At 37.7% G+C, this 19,317-nt stretch overlaps 1 long non-coding RNA gene across 2 annotated transcripts in view; it reads left to right on the plus strand.

The window, feature by feature from the left end:
* LOC138106776 (uncharacterized) overlaps positions 1-14,645 on the plus strand; it is a 126,576-nt gene extending 111,931 nt beyond the window's left edge. The window contains exons 2-7 of one of the 2 annotated variants that reach the window (XR_011149099.1): positions 7,018-7,083; positions 11,051-11,091; positions 11,208-11,308; positions 11,443-11,652; positions 12,350-12,787; positions 13,594-14,645. This is a non-coding gene — a long non-coding RNA (uncharacterized lncRNA). Of the gene's footprint in view, positions 1-7,017; positions 7,084-11,050; positions 11,092-11,207; positions 11,309-11,442; positions 11,653-12,349; positions 12,924-13,593 lie in introns of those variants that run through there. The other variant, XR_011149098.1, reaches the window with a different exon arrangement.
* The last annotated feature ends 4,672 nt before the right edge of the window (positions 14,646-19,317 follow it).

The following is a 19,317-nucleotide window of genomic DNA, read 5'->3' on the forward strand; positions in this document are numbered from 1 at the left end:
CTCTACCTACCCACAGTCTTTTTTGCTTCTCAGTGGCTGGAATTAGAGCATGCAAAAGCCACCACCCTTGTTTTCCTATTTCTGTTTTTTTACAGATACTTTAATGCAATAGACTTGGCAAACGAGGGTTTTTGTGTGCTGAGTTTGTTTGTGAGTGGGGTTGTTTCCTCTCTCTTATGCTGTGTTAGTCTGTGTGTTAACAGTTTATGGTTGAGCTGCTCAGGAGGTCTAAGCCCTCTCATGAATAATAAAAAAAAAGATGAAAAAGAGTTGTTATTACAAAATTATCTTTAAAATCCTGATGAACATTTGATTTTTGGACATGCTAGTCCTGGATAATGGACAACAGGTGTGTGAAGATAAATGAAGTTTTGTTTGTGTGTGATGTGAAGCCCTACAGATTGATAGATCAATACTTAGATGCAGTTACAGGCAGAGATGAATGCTAAATTAAATATAGGTTCCTGAGGGCTATAACACAGATGTTGCATTATGGAAATGTAGTTCTAATACATTGGCCTACCTTCTGTATTCTTTAAAGCAATATTGCTAAACATATCTGTTTTAAAGGTCTGTCTTTCCCAGGCATGGACAACAATCCTATGTCAGTTTTATGCCTCATAATCTGAGCCTCTGCCTTCAGTCAGCAAGAACTGAAATTTTTCTGACTGCAGTTGAGTTATACAACATCTTATTGCACAAGGGGATGGACAGTTCCCATGTAATATCTGTTTTGAAACAGTTATTAGAAGACTGGAAGCCATAAAAAAAGGGAGAAGAACATCCAAAAAAGGGAAGGACATAGAAAGTCACAATCTTTAGTAAAACTTTTGCAAGTATTCTTTTTCAAAGTGAAATAGTTCCATGTGCCTGGTTTATACCTGTTCTTGTCATTCATGGAACAAAAACCAAAGGTACTTCCCATCTAGATGATTTTATATATGAGTTTAAAAAACACTCCGAACAAAAGAAAAAAAGACCAAAAAACCCAACCACAAGAAACATAAAGACTGAAGCTCTCAGTTAGCATAAACTGTCATTCCATCACTGGGATTTGGCAAATTAGGTACTCGATAGAAGGAATCTGGGTTGGAGTGCAGTAAATCGAGTAAATCATCATGCAGTTGCTAAGCTGGCAGGGAAAATGGTCTCATCTTGATTTCTCTGTTCCTAAAATTCTTATAATAGAGATCAGAGCCAATATACAGTGGTATCTTTTCTTAATACAAAATTTACAGTCATAAAACAATCTGGATGAGAGACTACAGTAAAATATGAATTTTCAGTTTCATATATAAATAATCCCATCTCTTTTGATTATTTAAGCAAATGTTTAAATTTCAGTGTGTGATCCCATTGATCTCCCATTGAAAAATTATGCACATATGTTAGATATTCATTGAATAATCGATGTTATTGTAGAAACAATTGTTTTTATCTTTGTCTTTTAGTATTTATAATCCTATGAACTCTGTCACTGTTTTCAAGTTCTGACTTTGAATACCTGAATATGGCAGAAATCTCAAATATGGACTTTACATCAGAGTATAAGGTGTCCAAAGGCTCCGACATCCATCCATCCATCCATCTATCTAATCTATCTATCTGTCTATCTATCTATCTATCTATCTATCTATCTATCTATCTATCTATCTAATCTATCATCTATCTATTTATCTTCATGTGTGACTGTTTTCTTTGTCAAGTTCATCCCCCTTCTCTCTGAAGTAATATGTAATCTTTCCACCCATAACTCACTTTTCAGTGAAAACTTTCAATTTTTTTTAGGATATAAAGCATACAGAGGTATGAAATTGAGGGGGAATGAGCATTTTATAATTCTTTAATCCCACTTTAGAATTACAGAAAGCACTGATATATGTTGCTCTTCTTCAAAAAGTGTAATATCTATCTGTTGTGTCCCAAACCCCTTAAATTCCATCTTCACATGAACACTAATTTTCAGGACAGGGGAGAAGCAGGAAGGAATGGCCATAAGGAAGAAAATCAGATTAGACCTGACCCCTTCTCCTCTAACTTTGGTGTAGAATAGGAGCCAGAAGATTTCAAGTTGATCTTGGACAAATAATTTTCTTTCTCATTGCTTCTCTTATCTTTCACTTCTTTGTACTCCCTTTATTTGGACTGTGATTTCTTTGGTGAAGAGGTATTGTGTATTAATTTCAGAATGACATATGCAGTGAGGCAAAATTTGTCCTGTCTCACAGGGGACTGCTGAGTGTGCTGTTCTCCTCCTTCATACACCTGAAAAGTAAATGCATCTTAATCCTGCCACAACCTTTGGGCACACTCCTTCAGCTGTGACTGTTTTATTACCTTTGAAAGCTCCAATGTGTTTCTTTTTAATATACATTTTAAGAAGTCTCTTCAGCTGATGCATTAGTTTATAATTGTTATTAGTTTAAGTAAATTTATTATTAGTTTATTCTCTTTTCTGGATGTTCCAGAGCTGTTCTGATATTGAACAGGTTAAGAAAGAAGTAATGAGTGTCTACTAAATTCAAATACTGAAGAAGCTCATATATTTTACAAAAGAAAAACACTCAATCCCCAGTGCCTTGGAAATCTTATTCTTTTAGAAAGCATCAACAATTTTTATTGATATTTAGAATTCAAATAAAAAAAACACCAAGATACAGAGGCTCTTGTGACTGTATCAAAGAAGACCTCAAGAGAAAGGCTGTTCAGAAGTTTGGAGGACTCCAGAAAACAGCAGCCTGCTCTGGGTATGAAGTGAAATTCCAGTTCAAGCCAAGTCAATGAGAATTTTGTGACAAAGAGACAACTAAAAATCACTGTCATCCTTATCCAGGTTTTTTCTTGAAGAAGTATTGGACTTACCAACAGAATGTGTAGTCTGGTGCATAGGGAAAATATATTTGCCTATTAGATAGCCACATTTTCTTTGCCCTCTCCTCACTGCACGACGGATAGTAACTATTTTCTTGTTATTTTTTTTTCCCCTTTCTTTCCCCCATTTTTGTCTTGATGTATGGTCTTTAAAATTGTATGGGGGAAAATAAATTGTGAGGTTCTTTGCCATTATTGTAAAATGAAATCTTGGAGAGCTTTATGGGGACTACCTATAAAGAGGGAGTCCATAAAGGAGCTGTTAATGAGACTTTATTAACCTCAGACTATAGAGCATGAAATATTATGGTATAAATAAATATGGTGCCAGCGCCAAGCTGCCTAATAAATGGCATGACAGAGGGGATCATGTGCCTAGGGAGTAATGACATAAAGCCTTTCCCGTCCAAGTCACTATTTTAAATTCACCATGGGTTGGCAGTGACTGAAGGCCATTATTATCCAATGACTCTTAAATAGGCTATGTGAAATAAATTGGAGGTCTTGGTTCATTTCCTTAGGGAAAGAGGCCTATGCTCCAGGTGACAGTAATTGTCATCTAAGTTCAAGGCTCAGCACAGGAACTGCACCTGGAAAGGATGTGGCCAAGGAATCAGTCTTTTGCCTCCTGCCTTGTCCCCTTCCTCAGGACTCTACAGCATTGCCATGCTGTGGTCTGAGAGTTAATACTGAGGGTTCTTGCAGAGGCTCATTCTTTGGATAAGCAAAAAGCTTTGTTTCAGACCATTACCAATAATATCCTCTAAGGGCTTCTTTCTGTACCCTGCTCTGATAAATTAATGCTATATTTAATAGTACTCTTGGTACAAATAAATGAGATAACTTATGGAAATATGTATAGCTATGGTGAATATAATGAAGAATGAAGTCCTTTGTAATTACTAAATTAATTTAAAAGGAATAATGATTTATTATAAAGTCTTGCTTGGCAGTAAGGAAGAAGATGTTTGTAACTCTATTTCTAACTTTTAAGTGGATTCTCATCATCTAGTCTAATTAAATGGCATGCTATTAGTTTTTAATAACCTGGGAAAATGAAATTACAATTTTATAAACCATTGACTAATGATTTCTTCAGCAACCTCAAGAGAATTAAATATATAAACCTATAAGAAAACTAGCTTAAATTTTAAAAGGAAGCAAACAGCAAGGTAAATTCATGAATGGACTCTATTCAAGAAGTAAAATGAAAATATTAGAAAGAAAAGGGAATGTCTTCTCTCCAAACTTGGTGATTTCTTTCTTTTCACTTATGCTCACCTTTGTAATTTCTTTTCTTTTTTTTTATTTCGAAGTAGTCTATTAGCAAATGGAAGAATGCCAATGGAAGAATGAGGAGGAGTGGATTTGCTAACATTGTCCTCGTGAAGCAAAGTAAACAGAAACAGGTTTAAAACTATTAGTTTGAAATGTCATCGAGTATGTAGTTTAAAAAAAAAAAAAGAAATTTAAATTTTTCCCAAATTTGCCCTTGGAGCTTTTTTTTTTTTTTTTTTTTTTTTACAGGGAGTAAGGTTTCATTAAAAGTATCAAGTAGCAGAAATTTGTAGGTCACCTGCACTTGTACCGAAAAGAAAAGAAAAGAAAAGAAAAGAAAAGAAAAGAAAAGAAAAGAAAAGAAAAGAAAAGAAAAGAAAAGAAAAGAAAAGAAAAGAAAAGAAAAGAAAAACAGCACAAGATGTGCAGAACTGTTCATCAAATTTACATGCACCAGTCTGGAAACTGGAAGTGAAATAGTTATACAAGGTGCCATGATGCTCTTTCCTGGTGTCTGGAGTGGGTTGTAGTAGTCCTGTGCTGGATATTAGATATAATTAGTCCATGGAGATGTAGAGCAAGGTTATGGTGGGATTTTTCCTGTACTCTCATTCTTTGGCAGATCTTTAGTTATGGAAAGTAAGCCTAAGATGTACCACGTCCTGGTGGACTTCAAGGTCAGTTAGGTTCTATGGAGTGAACGCTGTCAATTAATTTCAAAATAGGACAGCAGACAATTACAAGGTAAAAAACCTACCGACTTCCTCAAATAAAAATACCCACAAATGCCTCCAAATACCTGCCCTTCCTCACTTGGAGGGAAATTAAACTGTTTCTATTTATTTATTTATTTATTCACTCGCCTCTCCCCCTTTGAAACCAAGACTGTAGACCTGAACAGGAGACCTCAGCTGGGACTTAATTAGAGGAGCTTGGACTGGGAAATGACAGTTTCAGTACTATTATACTGCTACACCACAGCCTTTACTGTTGTTTCTGCTGTGAATATAATTAATGCCCTGCACCTCTTCTTAATAGGGGCAGTAACTCTAGTGTGGAGGCTTTATTGCTCCACGGCCCTGGGAGAACGCTCCTGCATTTCTGGGCCCAGTGTCATCTGTCAGGCAGATTGGCCCTGTCTCTGGGAAGGGGAATTACACACTCAGTTAAGGCAGTTGTTGCCACATGTCTTGTGGGAAGGCAATCATTTATCAGACATATATCAGATGCATGGACTCTTTTTTTTTTTTTTTTCAGCGCTGTATTGCTCTTTCTCTCTCCCCCTGCATTAACTGGTGTACCATTATGGCATTCCTAGTTTCGTTAGTGGCTATAGAGAATCTCTTATTGTGTCTCATAGGCTACATTTTCTTCATCTGGAACACAAAAGGGAGGATATTTGCTTCCTGATGTGGAGTAGCAGAGCACCTGCCAAGCTACAGTAAATGGCAGTGTGGCAAGGAATGGGATACCTCTAAAAGAACAGTCTCTGTAAGACACTTTGACGTCCTAAGTGGTAAATTAGCCATGAGGCTATTGAGCCTAATTCCCTGATTTTTCACTCACAAGAAGAACAAGGAAGGACCTATCTGCTACCTCCCTCAATTTCCCCTGATACAGCAGCAGTAGTTGACTTGCAACAAGGAGGAACTGGTCAGCAAGATGGCGTGGATGTTTATGTGTGTGCTTGGTTGGTTGGGTTTTTGTCACTTCTAAAAGACGTCTCTAGCTTTGGAAAGCCTTAAATGACAAGTAAGATCAGATGCCACAGCTGCAAGTGTGAGGAGGTCTGGCAGAAGAGTGGAAGCTTTCATTAGCAGCATGTGTGTTTCTTTGAGATAACTGAAGGTAATTCCTACTATACATGGGTGAATTGTTGTGGCCTGATGGAGAACAGGAGTTTGTTCAGCTTTTAAATCTATGGTTGGTGTAGTAAGAGCTGGGCTCAGAGAAGTAATGGGTGGCTGCTTGGACAGCATGCTCCACCAACAGTGGAGCATAGTGTAAGAATGGATAAGAACTGGAAGAAATTCTCTTCATTTAGCTTAATTGTTATCTGTCCCCCTACTCTACCACAGCCATTATCCAAATTCTCAGTGAGAGAGCAGGATTAATCATGGAGTAATAGAATTATTCAGGCTAGAAAAGACCTCTAAGATCATTGATTCCAGCCCTTAACCCAGCACTGCCATCTTCACCATTAAACCATATCCCCAAATGCTACAGCCATGTGCCTTTTGAACACTTCCGGGGATGGTAACTCCGTAACTTCCCAGAGAGCCAATTCCAGTGCCTGAACACCCTTTTAGTGAAGAATTTTTTCCTAACAATTAATCTAAACCTCTTCTGGTGCAACTTAAGGATGTGTCACCTTGTCCTGTCGCTGGTTGTCTGGGAGAAGAGACCGACCCCCACCTGGTTACACCCTCCTTTCAGGCTGTTGTAGAGAGTGATAAGGTCTCCGCTGAGCCTCCTTTACTCCAGGTTAAACACTCCCAGATCCCTCATACAATTTGTGCTCTAGGCCCTTCTTCAGATTTACTGACTCTCTTTGGGCAAATTTGTCCTTGGCTGTGTAATCAACATGAAAAAAGAGATTATCCTTGCTAAAAACCCCCAGTGATAAGCACGATGTGTCTGAGTAAACAGGAGTCATTTGAGAATGATAGCGAAACTTGTCCATTATTTATCTATGAACTTTGAACAGGACAATCTTAAAATGCTTTCCCATGTAGTTTTTCTTGAATGTTGCACCAAAAGCTAGTCCTGAAAATGCCTAGGCTTCTTGGTAGAAATGCGTGATCTGCGTGTAAAACCAAAAAAAGTCTCAACACTTAAGCTAGCTAAACACTTTTCTTTCTCTTACAGATGTATTTTTCTGTGCCTGTTGAAATACCTGGGAAGTAGGAATGAAGTAGGAAGTAGTCTTATGTGGTAAGCCAATACTTTCTTCTTCTGCTGATTTTCCAGGCAGTTTCTGGTGGAGTCACGTAAGAGCATGGCCCTTTGCTGATGATCAGAGCAGCACTGATCAATTCCTGCTGCATGTATGCTACACATACTACTTCAATGCTCTATTGCTGTAAATTATTGGAAATCTTATTCAAAAGAATTAGCTTTCTCTTGAAGAAACAACATATAGCACCAACTTGTGTTCTTGTTGCTCTCAGTTAACGGGAACATACAAAATCTGAATTTTGCCTTTGGGCTGTGGGGTATATTCTTCTTCCCCAAACCGCAGGCATGACTAAGATGGTGTTTCAAGGCTAATAGTTAAGAAACCAAAGTAGTTTCTCCATCTGTCTTTGAAGTAGAAGCAATCTTTGTTTTTTGCAGGTCCATACCACATTGTACATACCCAAGTGTGTACAAGCCAAAGAGGCAACAGTTTCACAAAGCAACCAAATTTGAGACTGAGATGCCCTTATAGATTTTTAATCATCAGCCTCTAGAAAGGTTCTGTTTGATGGATGTGAGGGAATATTTATGTTTCTTTGTCCCTGTACATTCCCTTTACCACACACATGTATTAAAGAGTTACCTCATATTTAAATGTGAATGTCATATGTTTGCACTGCTAATTCCTTCTTAAAACTGCTTGATCTGCTCATGTTGATTTATACTTATGTTTAATAATTTCTTTACATGTTCTCCATTGTTGATTCTCTAAATTAATGATTTTAACAGTACTGGGACTAAACTAATATGGAAAATTGCTGTTGAGAAAAAAGAGGGAAAAATGGTCAGTAAATTAGTCTTCTGTGATCTCTGGTCAAAACAGCGTTTTGCCAAGTGACATTAAATAACAACTGGGCAAGACAGAAACCTTGACAAATAAGCTTTCAGAGACTGACCAGCTGTAATGCCTCTTCTACTCCATTAATAATTTTTCTAGAGTATTTACTTATGTGTTTTTCCTGGTATAATCGCACGATTCCTTTCAGCCTTCTATTAGGCCTGGCTCAAAGCAGATTGTCACAAAATGCCTAAATTATTAGCTTTCTTGTCTAGCAACATTTGGCTGAAAATATGTGGTCAAACTGCTGGTTTTGTGCTTTGCATAGCTCAGGAAAGAGCAAGGTTTTTTTTCTCAGTTGAAGCAGGGGATTTCAGAGGTCTTGTCAAGACTGCTCACTCTGATGAATGTTGTTGCTGCCAGGTTTTTACATTAGTTTTCATCAGTGCCATATCCAAGCACTTGTGTGTTAAGTTTGTGTCTGCAGAGCTGATCACTTAAAATACCCTCCACTGCTAACAACTCAGTCTTCTCTTTAGATGAATATATCCAAGTCATAAATCACCATGAGTTAGATAGGAATGACCATAATGATTGTTTCTACCTCCTGTTCATTCCTATTCCTCCTATAGCTTACATCCTACCTTACATTCCTTGCATATTGCAGGAAAAGCATATCTGTACCAGTATTTACTGAATCAAGTACATCCAGTCTGTGTAGTTATCCATTAAATGGAATACATACTGCATTTTTTTAAAGCTGGATTCTCTGCTCCATTTCATTTAAATAAGGCATAAATTTAGATTGATAAAATTAACAGACTACATGTTCTGTAGAACACTGCATATTCTACAGACTCATAGGTCGCTGTAAAACTTCTTCAGTTTTGAAATACGAGTATTATTGGTGCATTCCTGTTGTAACATTATTCACCAGTTGTATGTTGGCCATAGGAATACTATAATTTAAATTTCTTTTGAAGAGACTGGCTATAAAGCATTTTTTAGGCATTTTATCTCCTTGGTACTGATGGTAAATTAAACAGTTACTCATTTGGGCATTCTTTGTGCTGGTAGAGGCATTTTGTTGCAATTTGGAAGAAGGCGTAGTCATCAGTTAAAGAATTTTTTAAACCATGTGGTTTTTTCAGTGCTTGGCTCTTCACCTTGGAAGAAGGGTAGGTTTTCTGTGCTAAATGAGAATGGAAATACTGCATCAGTTCAAATTAAACACAGCATGCAGATGAGACAAAACTGTAGTGTCTGTGAGCACACTTTCAATGTAGCACTCACAAAGCTGCTGGAAAACCTACAGAATAAATGGAGCCATAAATGTAAGCAACCATAGGGTTCCACTGAGCCCTATGGTGTTTGTGCATTGCTGCTGCTATAGGAACACACCTCTGAGGTGTCACTGCCATTTGGAGGAGCAGATTCTCTTCATCAACAGCTGCGCCGAAATGATGGGTGCACAGCTCCCTCTGCAGCCCAGCACCTCCTCTTCAAAAACCATTGGGATCACAGGAATGGATGCTTCTGGCTTTTGATGACTTTGTCACTGGAAAAGATGTTTTGTGACGCAATCCTTCTCACCAGTGCGGACTTGTTCTTGTCTGTAATGAACTTGCAGATTGACATGGTTGCCCTTTAGCGCATTAGGGATTCTGATCTCAGTTGGGGGCTTTTTTTTCCTGGCCTTTTTTTTTCCATTGTGGTAAGGGTCTCAAGCCAAAGGTGGCTCCATGCCTGCTGCTTATTGGAGCTCTTCCCAGGCCACCCCATGTTTTTCATACACGAGCATATTTGTTAACTTGAAAAGTAAGTATGAAGATAACTAATGCTTCTCGTCTATTCCCTCTCTTCCTTCACCACATTGTACCCTCTGGTTAGTTCAGTCTAACTGAAATAACACAGAGAGGATCCCCCTGGTTTTGCCTCCCACTGAATGACAACATATTTCTTTTACCTGTGTTTACTTTCTGGCTGCATTCCTCTCCTTTAGTTTATGCCACCTTTCTCTCCCGCTTTCTGAAAATTATTTGTTTGGATATGCATCTTTTTCCAGGAGAAGAATGTCTTAGAAGGTGGAGGTTAAAGACAGGCATGTAGAATTCGGGAATTCAGTCCCCATGCAGTGATGCTGACAGTCCAGGGAGCCATATTTGAATGGAAAATTGAGAACAGTAATTTGGCTGCTTTGATTTTTTTCATCAAGCAACCTGCCCTGATCCTGAACCTGCATGTATAGGAAAATTGTCTTGGACACTAATTTCTGGATTGTAAGGGTTTGTCTGTGCAGACGAACAAAGGTATAAACTGAAGGTACCTCAGGTAAACAACATTACAGGTCTGTGATACCACATATTTTAAAAACCCAACAAAACATGGCCTAATTTAATTTTGCTTAATTTGTTTCTGCAACAAATTAAACTAAAACAAATTTAGGTTACATTTATGCTAGGCTTTTAACGTGGTTCAACCAATCCACTTGAAAGGATAATTCAGATGAATTTTCCTGAGTCTGTCATGGGGATAAGAAATGACACACAGCACCATGCAGTCCAGTTATGTCCTCTCAGGATACCAAAATGTATAGTTATGGCAATGAACATTGACTACATACAGAAAAAAAGATCAAAAGCAGTAGGAGCATTGGGAGGAAATCAGAATCAGGCGAGGCAGAAGAACTGTTGTGGGGGGCAAATCTCCCACATAATGACCTTTCTTGCAGCTTTCAAGGTCACCAAAGGGACTGATTAGTGACCAGATATTTGCTTGCTGGAAGGTGGCTCATCTGAGAGAAAAAGCCAAGAAAGCAAAGGTTTGGGGACTGATGCTGGAATCTTTGTTGTGATCAAGGGAAATCACTTTGCACAGGAGAAGCAAATAAAATTTGCAACCTGATCCTGAGTCTGCTCTGATGTTGTCACTTCCTGGAGGCAGAAAGTACTTTGCAGGGGTTTTAATTATTTCCAATATTTCCACTTCCCATTTATCCTACCAAGCTAGAGTATGGAGAAAACCTCAGGAGCATCACCTTTTCGGAACACAGTTCTTGTGCTTTCATCTAAAGGTACTAAATGTAAACATGCTATTTGTGGATTGCATGCAATGTATTTTGACAGTTTGGTTTTACTAATTATTGCAATTGTTTAATCTTTATAGATGGTTAACTCTGCTATGGAAAGGGACCCATTTAAGCAGAGGTAGGTTACTCCTGGAAGATGAGGCTGCCATTTTGTGAGGAGCTACCAGAGTGGCCTATCAGAGAATTATGAGAGTTACCCGGTTTACTTTTTCTCAGAAGTTTGTTTTCTGGTAGGTTTTCACCTCATCTGCCATTTGGGATACACTACGAGGAAAAGAGGAAGGACTTGTATCAGAGAAACAGCCAGACATGTACTTGTAGTTAATCTCAGTGGGGTGAGTGATTAGGATATTTTGCCTTGTACACTTTTTTAATTCCCAGTGAACCTCAGCACAGCAATCTCTATGACAGATGAAAGACCAGATTCTTTTTCTCTGTGTAAACCGTACAAATTTTGTGCTTCTTTTAGAATTTTGCTTTTCTAACAAAGGAAAAACAACAGAGGACCAGAAGGTTTGACAAACCTGATAGCATCCCAGGAAGGTGCCTGCTGGGGAGAGACAGGAGTATGGAAGATGTGTCTGACTGGGGGTTTTCCTGCTGTAGGTCAGCAGAAGGCCACTCCTTGCCCACTTGCCTATCATGTATGCTGGATTGAAATGGCTTTTAATTTGCACAGGTATGATGAATGGGAGTAAAAGTCTCTTTCTTGTAACTCATGGTAATGAATAAAATAGAAAAGCAGGAGTTAGGCCTGCTTGCGAAGAATGTATAGCTGCAGGTACATCTTAGGAGCTGGATAATACACAGAGTATATTTTCCCTGCAGCCTTAAGTGTAACAATGTAAGAAGACAAGGCAAAACTACATGCCTGTATAATGCTAAAAATATCAAGTTAAGAGTCCTCAGGCTTTAGGTCAGCTGTTCAACAGCAGCTGAAAGGAAATCCCTTCTCACACCCCACCCCATATTCTGTACAAATGGGTTCTTGTACACATACAGAACAATGTGATGCCATGCCTTTTAGTTAGGGCATATAAATCAAAGTCACTTGCCTTTCTCCAGCCAGGTGAACTATTTTCAGTGAAGAATCTACTCAAAGAGGAAGTTGTACAGTCCACCCTACACAATTACACAGATAAAAGTATAACGAAGAAATGAAATTATATATGAAAGAGATAGAACCACCCCCTCTTTGATACAAATACATTTTTGGTTTTTTTCAGAATACTAGAAATAAATTCGAAGATAGGAAAGGCCTCAAGCACTAGGCTAATTGTATTAACCCCTCCAGATTTTTGCACTTTTTCCATTAAAAAAAATCTCTTTTCTCCTCTCTTCATTGGATTAAATAGCTGCATTTCTTTTTTCTACAGGCTGAAGATGGTGGATTGAAACAACCATAATGAGTGTGGCAGTCAAAAACAAGGGCATTTAAAAAAGATAATTATTGCTTAGATTATGAATATCAAATTTCTATTGACATGAAAAAATTACATCTTACAGAGATATTATAAGCATTGTCATTCACAATGAAGCACGACAGAAAAGATTTTACTCTCAGCTGCCTGTAGAATTAAGTCACATGAGCCATTCTTTCTTCAGAGAAATGTGAAGCTGAAACTTAGAAGGATGCATATTTCTATGTAAAAATAGCATAATTCCCCTTCCTTGAATTTGGTCCAACACCAGCATGGAGAACTGCTATATAGAAAAGACAGGTGGGGAATGTAAAATTCTTAGTGTGGAAAGAGTTTCCAGTTCCCCACCCACTGTTACCTTCAGCCTCATTTGACTAAGAATGTTCCTGCCAGGTAAGTGGGTTGGAAACTTCCAAAACACTTTCTCCAATGAGTGACTGAGATCCTAGATCTCTGATAGCATTTCAAGTGACAGCACCAGTGGCGACCTCAAAGTCTTAAGGACTGAGGAGGAAAAGGATGGACATGCATAGCCTTACAGTTCAATTGAAAATAATGACAGTATAAGCAATATACTACATCTTGCATATATGGTATTTTGACATTCTTTTTTTTCTGAAAAGTGAAAAGAATGCATTTCCTCTGTCCAAGATGTCCTTTAGTCTTGCTGTCACTGCTTACATAAATCCAAACTGATTCCAGGTATACAGATTTTTTAAAGGCTGTTAGTAAGAAAAAAATGCTGAGTGTTTTCATCCTTAGCAATCCCACACAAAGTTTGTCATAAGATTTACAGCCTCTCTGTGTTTTAAGCAGCATTTTTTGTGTGCTGTGGTCCATAAGGCATTATAACTTGACTGGATGTCAAGAAAAAAATCTCTCCCAGGAAATGTATAAGCTCATCTATAACCACAAATTAAAAATAGAGAAAGTAATAAGTGAACATTCAAAATGGTCTAATTTTGCTTACAAATGAGAAGAAACATAACTATACTGCTTAAGGTGGAATGTAGTCCTTCAAGTGAAAATTGAAAAATTTAGTTGTATTTCCTGCTTCTAGTGCAACATATTTTAGCATTTCCTGGTCTCCAGGAAATTTAATGACATTTTAATTTTGATGGCATATTCATTACTGGCAATTTGAAGCCATCCAGAAATGGAAGTATGGAAGTTTCTTTCCAGTTTGTTCTGTTCCACAGGTTCTGCACTTCTTGTCCACTACTCAGAAGCCTTCGGAGTCCTTGGATACCCAAGGCACAGAAACAACCAAGAATATATTTGCTATCTATGTTTAGTGTGGTCCTGATGTTTAGGTTCCATATATTTATCTTGACTAAGTAGGACATGCTTTTTCCACCTCAAAACTATTTCAGCTCAGCTGCTATCTATAAAATTCACCTTAGTCCTTCTGGACATTCCACCTAAGTCTGTGTCCAACTGTAGGTAGGAGTATTCTCCCTGGAACACGCACATAAGGTGGGAGCCTATGCCCTGATGGAGGATAGTGGGATCCCCAGCATGTGTTGTTTCTTTCCTGGCATAATGTTTTAGAGTGCTGAAGACTAGCTTGGGAGAATACAGGAGTGGAACTATAATTTTCCTCAAGTTGCAACTCTGTTTCATAGATTAATTTTCCTTTTAACATGTGTATGTGGTCGTTCTGTGATGTGAATATTTGTAAATGTTGGCAAACGCTTTTTCCGTCCTATATATGGAACTAATTTTCTGGACTTCATGTCTATTGGCTGAAATTTCACAGGATGTGATGCTTTAAATGTGACACAAAGAGGATCTGCTTCATTTGCCATATAATTTATTTTATTCTTCATCATATGTATCCTTCTGTAAGTATGTCCTACCTTTGCATTCTACCAGTCTGAAGTCTTTAGGGAGCAATCACTGTTTATCTGTGAATTTCTTGCAGTGAGGATGTCTCTTCCAGTTTACATTTGCATCATAACTTTTTAAGCAACGTATTCTAGGACTGTGTCAACTTTACATTTTACATTCTCTTGGATGTTCACTTTCTTTGTTCTCTCTTGATTATTTTGTAAGGAAGAAATGAAGCAATTTCTTTCTGATGGAACATCATGGTATTGGGAATTGGTTTTGATATTGCTGTGCTGGTTTTTTTCTTAGCATGATTTATACTAGAGGAATGGATATTTACTGAGTTGCTGGAAGTTTTAAGCATGAGAATAATAGCATAAATTACCTGCCTGAGAAACATCAGTGAGAATGGATGATTAGAGAGAGTGAAAATAATAATAAATGTTTTTATATATAAATAAAAATGTTTTGATAAATTAAAGTTGAACAACCTCAGAAAAAATAAATTGCTGTCTAATTGTATTGTTGGCTGCATGTATAAATCTAGATGCATTGGTACTGTCAGTGGTATTTATCCTCATTTCTGATGCACACTAAGGATACCACTGGCCTCTGCATAATTAAGTACAATAGAACTGAGCCTATGGAAGATGACCTGTCTACTACTCTGTAACTTTGGTATTTGCCTGAATAATATTAGAAATACTTCAGTTCTAAAAAGATACTTTTTTCTTCTAAAATGGGTATCTTTGATCATAAAACAACTGAAGTCAGGTTAAAGAAAATAATTTAATGCTGGAAATTGTACAAGCCAATTGCCATAGGATCTCCCACATTCCTCTTTAATTATAGATTGACAGGTTTTTCTGGTAGAAAACTGATACACTGGAGTTCTTAGAGGATGGGTGTCAAGGTTATTTAAAACATTCAAAGCACTAAAAATAGGACAAGTATATTTCAATTCTTTAAAGTTTTTAAAAATAAAGTTTTACCTTTATGTACTTAGACTCTTCTATGGTTCTAAGAACAGTTGTACAAAGAAATTCAATAAATGAAAATGAAATGAAAAGTGAAGGCTACTATTATAGGCAAATCAAATATTTTCACCATTAGGTGCAACACCCTTTTTCTTCTCTTTCCACTGTTAGTTAAGAGGATGTTCCCTGCTGTCTCCCTACATATTTTCCTGAGATTATCTGGTATGAAAAGCATCTCATACATGTTGTGACAAAGCCCTCCCAGACAAAGTTCCTTACTGCACATATTGTGACCATTGTGTATGCACGTTCTAAGCCTCTTTGCCCCTCACTTAGTGAAACCATAGATTCAAACAGATGGGGACAACTGTGCTGTTGTAGCAGTTAGGCTCACAATATCTCCCTACTTTCAACTACACTGGTCTCACTGGAAATGCATTCGAGCTGAGCTATGTCTCCAGCAAACTTTGAAAATGCTGAATGGTTGGATTACATAGGAACTGCTCTGCACAAATCTCCCTTTCAGTTAGCCAAGTACATATATAAATACGTACATGTATATCTATGTGTATACACCTTAAGGAAGGGGGACAGCTGTAATGGAAATGTAGCAACAGCACTTCTTAAAAGTCAGTGGAATATATAAAAATGTTCAACTCTGAAAAACGTTGCCATGAAAGGCTGTAACTTTAATGTTTGACAATGAGAATGAATAGGTAAATTAACAGTTTTATTTCCCAAAAATGCAATTGAAAGGGAAAGTCAATATATTAAAACTCAGCACAAACTCCTTCCAAGTTTATTTGTGAGCTCGTGAAAGTCTTACATTCTTCATAATCCATGTTAATCTATAAAGCAAAAAAAGGCTCCAATGCTTTTGGTGGCCTGTGGCTGAGGGTCTTTGTTACTCTTTTTATAGGTGTTACTTCTGTCAAAAAATTGATCTGTCTGGCTCAGTCTGCTGTTTTCCCTCAAGACTGTTCTGTAGAGCCTTGGATGGAGCCTCTCTTGCCTGTTGCAACCAGTTGCCTTGCAACTAGTCATGCATGGTTCAAAAGTAACAAAGATTAATTTTTATATATATTTTTTAACATTTATTTTAACTTTAAGAATCATGGCTCTCAGGCATACTAGGCACTTGAATCTGGAGTCAGAAGTGCAAGTAGCAACAAGGAATATATATAAATCAGAATCCTCATTTTTCTGTACCGCCTTGCGGATTTATGTTCACTAGATCAGTGCCCAGCATACCTTTTCCTTTGTTTCATATTTGAGTAATCACTTCAAAACACACCTTTGCAGTAACAAAGCAATGGCTTTAAAGTCAAAGTTAGTGTCTGTTGCTTTCATGTGAATTTGAAATACCCTCATTGCATTGTGCCTGGCATTACAAAACACACCAGCAAATAATACAACATACAACAGATTCTTGAATCAAAGAACATTCCAAACTGAGCTAAGAGCTTTCAGATCTGCATCAAATGCTTCCAAGAGGATGAAATCAGATGCTGAGGAGCAACCTGTGGTACTCTTTGTTCTTGCCATGGAGAGATGTGCTACTTCTAATAGCTCATTTGTGGTTTCTGGAGAGACACAAAAAAAAAAAAAGAAAAAAAAAGTTTTAACATAGCAAGTGAGGTTTTTCTCTGTTAGGGATCAATGCTTAGCACTCTGTGACTTCATCCAGTCACTTGTTGAACAGTCTGTAGCTTCCTGAAGAAAAAGAAATCAGAACTGGTTTCTCTCTGTTTCATGCTTCCTTTTTTTCTGCCATTGCAGAAAATACTGTCACTGTTTCTTTCAAATTCCTTTCTGAAATACACAGCTGGACCTCAGAAGTTTTGTGTTTAGGGAAGTGGACAGGTGGGATTGGCATGGTGCATCTCCTACTGATGTCGCATGAAACAGGTAAAAGTTAACTGCAGGAGAAAGATGATGGAGGATAAAGTTGTTTACCAAATGGGTTTCAAAGTTAATTGCCTCAAGCCTATTTGCTAAAACTAAACTGCATAAAAATAATGGGTTTTCATGAGTGAGGAAGGCAAAAATGTATTGACCTCCTCCTGTGTATTCAAAGTACCTATGAATAGAGCCTTTTCTAAGAATGGAGAGGAGGGTTATTTTAGTTGGATGTTTTATTTCTGCAAGATTTGTATCTAGGCCTTTAGCTACTGTAAAACAGTGAAGTTTTGTTGAAGTGTTTTGGGTGAAGTTATGCTGACTTAGAGAAACTGGGTATCTGACCCATCATAGTATTTCAATGTAGCAGTGACCTAGCAAAGTGTTAAACTTTCCATTACTGAACACCAACATTAAAGGATTATTTAACTCTACCAGAAAAATCACATCCTGGAAAAAAAAAAATTATCAGGAGAAATCTCTCTGTGAGTGATTGCATTCTGTCCTTTGGGACATGCTTTGTTGCATGTACCCTTAAACTCTTCCAAAAAAAAGCCCCTTCATAGCTCCATTATTTTCATCACATAATAAAAAACCCCTGTCTTTCTCCTTCCCCTTCTGAGAAAATAAACACACATTGAACTGCACAGGTTGAGCCTCATTAAAAAAAAAAGAAAAAAATACCATGGGGGTTAGACTGGGTTGAGATAATTAAGAAAACAATTTTCTTTTCAATGGCATAATTTTCCAGACATCAGACTTCTTAATGTAGAACCTAGATATAAAGGTCTTCTATCAGAATTTGAAATGTTGCTTTTTGCAAAGCTGACATAAATAAAACCCTGCTTTGCAATCAAATTTTCTGGACTAGATCCCAACCCTCCTGAACTTCAGTATGTTTTGTTGGTTTTGTTAACACTGTGGACCATCTTAAAATTGTGATTAGAATTTTCTCAAGCAAAAGGAACTTCAGTGTTGCTAAAGAAATGGAATGGAAATACCAGGCAAATACACATTCATATCCTCCTGACAGAAAATCTGTCAGGTGGACAGAACCTGAGGAGCTCTGGGAAATTTATTTTCCAGGCTTCCTGATTCTCATTCTCTTCCCTGGAATGGATTTGAGAATCATTACAGACTTCAAATTACAGCCTAAAAAAATTTAAGATCTAACGTAGGATTTTAGATGTCTGAAAAGCATATTCCCTAAGTCCTACTCAATTGCCTCTGCAGCCAAGGAGGCAAATTATATTTATAAGAGCCTCTATTTTATGTTAGTTATTTTATTTGTATTAAGGTCAGCCTTAGCCAACTTAAAATTTGGTTTCCTGTTGTGTCCAGAAACATCTTTATTAAATACTGCTATTCAGTAGGAGGGAGGGTTGTTCCCTCCCACTTTCTGTCCTCCACACTTGTTCCTTCATTTTGAGAGCTATACATCAATTCCCTGGGATAGAGAGGGGGCCCTGTGTCCTGGGTGCACCAGGCTAGAGTGTATTCAGTAAAATAAAATTTTTCCTTTTAGGGAAGAAAGGATGTGTGCAAGCAGTTTAGTTTGGTAACTTGTTTATGAACTTATTCTCTCTTGAGATGATGTGTTTTGGTAGTTGAGAGCAAAGTCTGCTTCCTTCGCCTTGACTGCTGCCGAATTCCACAAAAAATACACCTGAGGCCAGGACCTGACACAGGACCATTGCTGAACATGCAAACGTATTGTATATACACCAATTTATAGGTAAATCTAATGACTTAGCAATAGCAGAAGGGAGTGTGGCCTATGGTGACTTTCTTGATATTAGTGTTTATGACAAGAAAAGGTATCCTACTCGTGTCCCCTTGGAATTGCATCTCCCAAGATGTTCTGTGCCTGGATCTGATTGCCGTCTTTCATTTGGTCTTGCTCTCCTTTCTCAGGAAGGAGTTTTTAACCTCCTGCTGAGTAAATGCTGTGGGTCTGATGTAATTCAGGAAGTCCTATGTCTGATGTGTTTTGGATAAACACCTTTGCTGAGCACAGAAGCCAATGTGGGACCATTTAATTCTGCATCTGTGCTTTGAGTTTTCCCTCAAGGCGATAGCACTGAAATCTATGCCCCAGAAGCTGAGCATAGTTTGGAAAGCAACCCAAATGGTTGTCTTCTGTTCGCAGCGGTTCATCACCTTGTTTTAGAGCTCTGGGCAGTGATGAAAGTAGTGCAAGAAGGAAATAATTTCCCC

The sequence above is a fragment of the Aphelocoma coerulescens genome, chromosome 2, assembly GCF_041296385.1.
Source record: "Aphelocoma coerulescens isolate FSJ_1873_10779 chromosome 2, UR_Acoe_1.0, whole genome shotgun sequence".
Classification (NCBI taxonomy): domain Eukaryota; kingdom Metazoa; phylum Chordata; class Aves; order Passeriformes; family Corvidae; genus Aphelocoma; species Aphelocoma coerulescens.